This window comes from Leopardus geoffroyi, chromosome A3, assembly GCF_018350155.1.
Source record: "Leopardus geoffroyi isolate Oge1 chromosome A3, O.geoffroyi_Oge1_pat1.0, whole genome shotgun sequence".
Taxonomy (NCBI): domain Eukaryota; kingdom Metazoa; phylum Chordata; class Mammalia; order Carnivora; family Felidae; genus Leopardus; species Leopardus geoffroyi.
In genome coordinates, this window is record NC_059336.1 from 31,312,012 (window position 1) to 31,320,607 (window position 8,596).

Consider the following 8,596-nt stretch of genomic DNA (forward strand, 5'->3'; position numbering starts at 1 on the left):
AGCCTCACAGCCCGGAACACACAAAGGATGCTTGAAACTGAAATGGGGAGGATCTCATTCTCAATCTTCAAGGAAGATGGCCTCAACAACTCACCTCCACCTGGTTTGGACCTCACTCACTACAGGACAGCTCTTACGTTCAAGGCACAGTGAACCCCAAGACTGTAAGTGGAATAGGGGCTGTGGGGGGCTTGAGGGTAAGGAGTGGGAAGCTAATGTTCAATGGGTACAGAGTCTTTGTGTGGGATGATGGAAAAGTCCTGGAAATGGATACTGGTGATGGTTGGATAACAATGGGGATGCACTTAATGTCACTGCTGTTGTCTGAATGTTTGTGTCCCTCCACATTCATATGTTGAAATCCTAACCCAAAATGTGATGGTATATGGGGCGCCTGGGTGGCTCAGTCGGTTAAACGTCCGACTCCGGCTCAGGTCATGATTGCACCGTCCGGCCCGTGAGTTTGAGCCCCGCGTTGGACTCTGTGCTGACAGCTCAAAGCCTGGAACCTGCTTCGAAGTCTGCATCTCCCTCTCTCTCTCTGCCCCTCCCCCACTCACACTCTGTCTCTGTCTCTCTCAAAAATAAATAGACATTTTTTTAAAAACTTAAAAAAAAAAACATGTGATGGGATGAGGAAATGGGGCCTTTGGGTATGATTCATAGGGGTGACTCCACCCTCGTGAATGGGATTGGCACCCCCATAAAAGAGATCTCATGGAGCACCCCCATCCTTTCTGCCATGTGAAGGTATAATGCAAAGTCAGAGACCTGGAAAAGGCTCTCACCCGCCCATGCTGACACCCTGACCTTGGACTTCCAGCCTCCAGAACCATGAGAAACACATTTCTGTAGTTTTTAAGTCACTCAGTCGGTGATATCACGTTACAACGAACCCAACGGGCTAGACAGCCCCTGAACTGTACATTTAAAAGGGATAAAAGGGGTAGATTTTACATTATGTGTCTTTTACCATAATTAAAAATAAAAAATATAAACATTTAACTTAAAAAAAGACTAAGATCAGGGGCGTGTGGGTGGCTCAGCCGGTTAAGCGTCTGACTCTTGATATCGGCTCAGGTCATGATCTCGCAGTCATGAGATCGAGCCCCACATCGATGCTTGGGATTCTGTCTCTCTCCCTCTCTCTCTGCCCCTTCCGCACTCACACTTTCCCTCGCTCTCAAAATAAATAAATATTTTTTTTAAAAGACGAAGATCAGTATCTCCCCAAATTTCACCAGAGACGATCACTATGAACATTTTGCCATACATCCTTCCAGAGACAAATATAAAACAGAGGGTATGATACATTTTACAAATAGCGCAGTTCAGTAACCTGCTTTTTAGAAATATATTTTTCCACAGGAATAGATGCACATCTGTACCCTGTATTTTCTGTGGCCACACAGTAATCCAGCGTATAGATATGCGGGTCTTCCCTTCCATCCAGAAGCCGAGCGTTCCTGTGAAACTTTTGTGAGCCGAAGTGGTATAAAGCGAAGAAGCAATTCCCATGAATCTGTATGGAAAAATGTTTTAGCACTCCTAGACCCCAAAAAGAACTTAGGCTTTTCCGACACCTCAGGCCACATCTTGCTAACGGATACACAAAATAAATTGAAACAAGCACAGGTGCTCACAACCCCAGTTCAAAGCTCTGAGGCTCGATGCCGACATGCTGAGTGTTGGGCCCAGGGAAGGAGCCTGGCGGGACCACTCTCAGGGCTCAGGTTGTACGTAGCCTCCACATTAGTTTGCTGCAAAACAAACACTGAACGCTATTTCTGCTTTTCGCCTATTTTCATAAAAGTGAAAACCCCCTTCAGATTTCTTTCTGTTAGAAAAAAACAGGGACAAAGGTAGATCTTTCATAAAAGCCAAGCAGCATAAAGGCAAAGAACTTTCAAAAAGCGAGGGATACCTTGTACCATAAGAACAAGCTTCCTTTTGTTGGGATTTAGTCTCCATTTTGGTGGCGGTTATTATTACAAATAATGGTGCAAGGGACATCCCTGTGCACGTATTTTCCTGCACCTGTCCAATTATAACCCTTAGGGTAAGACCTCCTACCAGTGGCATTGCTGAGTCAGGGACTGCCTCAAGAGGACTGTCAACCGAGACTTAGGAGTAAAACCGCACCAGGGATGCTGGATTCTGTCATACGAAAGTCTCCTTCTCCATGTGGACTTCTCTTGGCTTTCACTTGGAGGTCTGTGACATTGCACTGTGGTTCAGGAAAGTGGGGACAGTCTTCCAAAAGACACCAGCTCCTCTCTCCCCACCACCCAGGCCTCCTCAGGGGACACGCCATGCCTGTGTCATGAAGGGAAACCGGTACACAAGGAAGGCGGAACGTGGCTGGGCTAATCTCTACTGAATTGCCTTTTGCCAGCAGGGAAGACCACGGCAAAAGGCTCTAACAGGGCCCAGTGCTGAGTGCCCTGTGGTGCGCAATAGAAGTATGGACACGTGAAAGATTCTCCTTTGTGAAAGGTTTTGTTTTTGAGTGGACGCAAGAAGAATGCAGTGGACTCTTCCTAAAGAGACCCAGGGGCAGAAGGATCTAGTGGAAGCATCTAATTCTTTACCCCGGAGATGGGGAAACTGAGGCCCCGAAAGACAACAGCATAAACATTTCAATAGCCTTTGAGTAAACCCCAGAAGCATCTCACACAGAGTGATTCAGCCGGCTGTTCAAGGGCAGAGCTTGAACATACCCCGAATTGTGGACGCCTCGTACAATTCTTACCCTCCTTACTTGGTATACAAAATTGAAAATTAAGATCACTGAGGCCACATCCCAGCTCGGTCATGGTCAGCTATGAACTGGAGCTGCTCCTACTGGCTCTCAAGGGCTGACTATGTACATCTCTTCCCGACTTAGTGTTCACGGCGCCATGTTGGTAACTTGAAATCAGCCGCGGTGGAAATACACTATAGAAATCAACAAATACTACAAAGCAGGGCTTCCCCCCAACCTCTAGAGAGTCAGTTGTTCAAAATGTATCACTGGTCACAGCTTAGGTGTGAAAGCCATGAGCAGATGAGCTCAGTTTCCTCTCCTCACCTAAGGATAGCTTATTTCCAAAGCATTGGCCATTCATGGGCCATCATAATACCCGCTCCCAAATCCACCACGGCCCCTTCTATATTAATCAATGAGCAGCAAATGTCTGCCTGAATGCCTGCTCTGCACCAGGCTCCTGTCTGAATGCACATCACAATATCACTGTGAGACAGTTACAATTTCCATCTTACAGTTAGGGAAACTGAGGCTCAGAGACTTTAAAATACTGTTTACATTAACCGGTAAATGACTGCGAACTAAATCCTATCCTGGGTTGGTTTCCCCTGGAAGTTGACCCTCAAACAAGAATCTGAGTGCAAGTGGAAGAGGGCTGGGAAAGTGAGACAGGGAAGGGACAGCAGCCAGTGAAGGGAGCCAGTTACTAGGCAACTCTGACGGCACAGCACGTGCCCCTAAGTCACCCCAGCAGAGATGTGAGGGAATTGGGGTATTTATCACCTTCTCTCGTCAGTCACTGGTTGAGGCCAACAGAACATGGGAAGGATGCTGACAGCATCTATCTATTACATTGCCCGGTATCATGCAGCCGAAAATGTTAAAACCACATTCAAACTCCAAATCCAATATTCTGCATTACTCTTTTAGAAATGAGCAGTTAGGGGTGCCTGGGTGGCTCAGTCCGTTAAGCATCCGACTTCGGCTCAGGCCATGATCTCATGGTTCCTGAGATCGAGCCCCGCGTCTGGCTCTGTGCTGACAGCTCAGAGCCTGGAGCCTGCTTCGGATTCTGTGTCTCCCTCTCTCTCTGCCCCCGCCCTCCCTCTCTCTCTAAAATAAACAATAAAAAAAAATAAAAATGAGCACTTAATCTAACAAACACAAAATCTCACAATCTAACAAAAAACAAAATCTCACAAATCTAACTGAGTGCCCAGTATGGGTAAAGCACCATGCTGGTCAACTAAACCTATTTTGCCAAATCACTTGGTGTTGAGATGCCCAAGGACAGCACAAGGTAGCTTCTTGTCAAGTTTTATCAATGGAATGAATAGGCAAAGTCCTTCTAAGTCACTTTGCTCATCCCACGGGAATTAGCCAAGAGCTCCTCCCCACCCCCCTACTTCTGGGAAAGGTTTCCTTCCCTGATTCAGCCGCAGCTGACTTGGGCAGGAGTTCTGCATCCTCAAGCTGTCGTCCCAAGCAGCCGTGCCAACCTGTGATTACAGGCTCCAGAGTCTGCCTGCCATCCCAGGGCTGATCAAAAATGACCCACTGGACGCCCCGCTGGCCGAGTCTGGAGGACGTCCCTGTTTACTGTGCCCACTTCCCTTCATTCTCACACAGACATCTCCTCCATGGGAACCCGGAGGCAGGCCAAAGAAATGAAACCAGCAATCACAGGCCTGTGGGAGCTTACCCCACCTTAAGGACTTATTTAAAATTCTTCTGGAGATGTGGGGAGGTGCTTAAATAGGGCAGTGGGTCATTAGGGTAAATCACTGGACCCTACTGTAAAGAGTGGTGGCAGAAGCAGGGAGGTGGCAGAAAGGGACCGCCGCCCCAGTTCTGTAAACCGCGTGGTCGCAGCTCTCAGCAACTGTCTTGAAGACAGAGAGACTGGACGTCTTCTGTTCCGAGCACACTGCGGAGACCTGCCCAGCTTCTCACCCTGGGGGAGAGAAGGAGACACAAGGCAAATCCCAGTCCATTTCCTAGCCTCTCAGCAGAATTCACTGGCAATCTCATCCTGCCTCCACACCCCCTCCCGGTGAGGACGCTTCCTGCCCGAGTACCCGGGGAGGACCGAAGGCAAGAATCAGGCCAACGTTCTTTTGTGCTTTGGGACAGCCTTTGGCACTCCAGCGGAGGTGCCAGGATGTGCGGTCCTGGGCACGGCTCCAGCCAACTCTCTCGGCCATTCCTAAGCAGCTCACGCACGGAAGGCAGACACGAAGCCTGGCTCTGGGGCCCCGGAAAACAGACGAAGAAATCAAAGCAAAACCAGTAGGTGACTGACAGGCCCCAGGTAGGACAGCACATCTGAGAACAGGGGGGGTTGAGGGACTGAGAAGAAGGTCGTATACCACTCCTAACTAACTTCCAAGACAACACAAACCAGAGAGAGGTCCTGGAGCCCCAAACAGAAGCAGTGCAGACATGCAGAGAGGCAGGCGGGCTCTGGAGCCCCCGTGGCAGAATGAGACCCCCTCGGGAAGGTGGGGATGCTGCCAGGGGAGGAACACAGGCACAGGTGCACATGCCCTGGCCCACGCAGTCAGGTACAGAGGGCACACACCCCACCTTCCCCTGAAGGGGGGCAGGTCTGGGGGCTCCAGGTCCCCCGGCCTCCTTTCAGCCCGGCTACCCGAAGATACCCCTCATTTTAACCGATTTCACCAGCACAAAAATAAGGGCGAGGAACATGGGATATATCTGGGCTACCCGCCCCCCGCCGCTAGATGATCCTGCCTCTCAGTACGGCACCCCTGCTCTCCTGTCTTCTGAAGGAGGGGCAGGACTCCCCGCTCAGCGTCCCCAGCACAGAGAATCCCCAACTGTCCCAGCCCACCCTCCCAGATGCCCAGGCAGGCTGTATCTACGGCTTCCTCTCCTTCTTCCAGCGCAAGAACTACCTGCCATCTTTCCCAACCTACCCCACCTCTCCGAGCTCAGCCACCAACTGAGACGTTCTTGTAGCCTCCCACGGCCCAGCAGGCTGCGGCAGTTCCCAGGCGTCAGGCTGCCTGATCCAGAGCAGAAAGCTGGTGCCCACCCTCACTTTGCCACTCCAGGGTCGCTGCTCCCAAGTGGGCACCTCCCAGGCTGACTCCACATTTAGTCCCTGGGACACTGCATCTGGACACAAGCTAAAAACAAAACAAAAACAAAAATAACCCTCAAAATAACCCATATCTCTTAGCGGTGAGAACTTTCTTTAATTCCTCAGACCACCTGCAGAAAAAGTTCCCAGGAAATAAATGTGGATTGATAAGTAAAATAAATCCAACCCCAGATTCCTCCTCCAGATGCTCTGGCAAGAAGGCCCCTGGCTCTGAATCACAGCTGTTTAAAAGAATCATTGTTTCTAATTCTTTCCTCCCATTGTACCAAGATCAACCGTGGCAGGAACGGAGTCTCACTCCAGGATGAATTGTTATTTGTCAGCTCACTGGTTCAAACTTTCATTCATCACATTAAGGTACTTACTATAAACCTGGCCAGCACTAGTCACAGCCTCTCTCCTCTGGGAGAACCCGGATTCCGGACACCTGGGAAGCCTAGCGCTCAGCTCCTGCTGTCACTGAGGCGCAGAGGTGCTGTGAACAACCCAGCACCCACAGAGAGCCCCAGAGTAAGATGGAGCCCCCTGTCTCCCCGCCCGGCCACCTCGCCTCTCTGTGCTGTCCCCAGGGCTTTCCCAGCTTAAGAGCTGAATGCAAAGCAGGCGCCCGAAATGCAGAAGTACCCGGGTCGCCCAAGGCACCTGCCTCTCTCGGGCGAGAGAGAACGCGAAGCCGCGGTCCCCAACGACCTCAGCACTAGCTCCGTAGGCGGGCGGGGAGACCGCAAAGGGGAAGTGCCACGAGGACCGAGGGCCCCGGGCCCCTGCGCCCTCCTGGAGGAGCCTCGGCCGCGCCGCCCGCCCGCGCTGGGTGCTGGAACCCGCCTCTGGGGAACCGTCCGTTGGGCAGGGAAGATGGGGACCGGACTGGGGTCGGGCACTCCCAGCGCTGTCCGGGCCTGCCAGCCTTGCACCTGCTGCCCGGCCCCAGCTCACCACGGAGTCCCGGGGCCCCGAAGAAGGGGTGGGGGCGCCTTCCTGTCGCCGCCCCTGGCGCGGAGAGAAGGAAGGACCCCCAGGGGGCTCGGGGAAAGACGAGCTTGGGACCACAACTTTCTCCGACCAGAAGGTGGGCGTGCAGGGGTTGGCGCCCACGCGGCCCCCGGGGAGTCCGCACGCCCAGGAACCCCGGCGGTCGGGGGAGGAGGGAGGAGACCAGGGCAGCCGAGGACTGAGGCGCTGACCTGGACCCGGCTGGGAACTCCGCGGGAAAACTTTCGGCGAGGCTGGAGGGAGGCGGGGGAGAGAGGACCGGCCCGCGCCCGGCACCTTGCGCCCCGCATCCCGCGCCCGCTGCCCCGCGCCCCGAGCCTTGCCTGCGTCCCCAGCCGGCTGCATCGCCCGCGGAGTTGAAAAGTGGGGGTGCCTCGGCGGGGGGCGGGGGCGTTGCTTCAGCGCGCGCCGGGGTCAGCGATCCGCGGGCCCGGCTCAAATCCAGTCGGGCAGCGCAGGCGGCGGCCGCGCGATTGGGGGTCGAGCGCCCCGCCCTCCTCGCCTCCCCTCCGCCCCTCCCGCCCCCCTGCCTTTATCCGTCCCTACCGCGTCGGATCGGCCTCTCTCCCTGCCTTTCTCTAGCTCTCCATCTCTCCCCCGCCCCTCTTCCCTCGCCTTTCTTCCTCCCCTCCTCTCCCGCCGTCCCTCCCTCCTCCCTCCTCCCCTCCCCCTGGGGGGCGGAGCTTCTCCCCTCCCTCCCAGACAATGCTGGAGCTGCGCGTCCCCTCCTTCCCAGCTTGAGAGTCGGGGCTCCGGCTGCCGGCGTCTCTTCCGGGCTGGGGGTGGGGGCGACAGGGAGTGGGTAGGAGTGCAGGGGTGGGGAGGATGGGCTGGCTTCCCTCACCCGGTTCGGCCGCCGCCCTCTTCAAGCCGGATGGAATCTCGGCCCGAGCCCCTTGGCTCGCCCCGCGCTTGTGACAGCCACTCCCAGGGAACAGTCACGCTGCCCCTCAGAGCCCACCTCGAGCGCCCCGGATTCCCCAGAGGATGTGGGATTCATTTTCTAACCCTCCCACCCCCTTATTCCAAAAAGGGTTTGAGCTGAACAGGGGCTAAGCAAGGCCCCTTCGACTGACGGGTGGGCAGACGTGACGGTGAAGGAGGCCAAGTTTCTTTGTCCACCTCTCACCTCCCTCTCTCATCCATCCCTGGACTTCCTGGGGCTCTCAGCACCCCAGCTGCGGGGCCCCTTTTCTGTTCCCTTCCTCTTATCATAATTCTCCCCCCACATACAAACCCCACCCCTGCAGGGTGAGTCTCCGTGCCAAAAAAGGGGGCCTGATGGTTAATGGGGAGCCAACCCCAGGGTACAGCCGGCTCTGCCCTCCTGGAAGCCAAGCATTCTTCACTAAATTCATTGTTTGGATCTTGGAATGTGTCTCCCTTAGAAACAATGTTATAAATGGTGATGTGCTTCCCAGCCCAGCCACAAAAGCCTTTGAACCCAAAATGCAGCTGTAGGGTGGTGCTCAAAACTGTGTCAGCTACCCTGGAACAAGGAGGCCACTGATCAGCGTTTTCTGGAGGGGAAAAAAAAATTATCTATTTGTACTATCCCCTTGACCTATAAACACAAAGCTCTCCCATTAATAGCCTCCCCTACCCCTCAGCCGGAACTCTGTACTGGCAAGCTTCTTTGGTTTGCAGGTTAACATGAACACCATGGGGGAGGGGGGGGGGGGAATGTATTGAGGACATGGCGCTCGCTCTATGACCTCGAGGTCAGAACT

General features: G+C 53.9%; 1 protein-coding gene across 4 annotated transcripts in view; it reads right to left on the bottom strand.

The window, feature by feature from the left end:
- RASSF2 (Ras association domain family member 2) overlaps positions 1-7,499 on the bottom strand; it is a 45,015-nt gene extending 37,516 nt beyond the window's left edge. The window contains exon 1 of one of the 4 annotated variants that reach the window (XM_045445214.1): positions 7,190-7,499. The gene's annotated coding sequence lies outside the window, so the exon portion shown is untranslated. Of the gene's footprint in view, positions 1-6,238; positions 6,425-7,057 lie in introns of those variants that run through there. The other 3 variants (XM_045445217.1, XM_045445215.1, XM_045445216.1) reach the window with 3 other exon arrangements.
- Between the last annotated feature and the right edge of the window lie 1,097 nt (positions 7,500-8,596).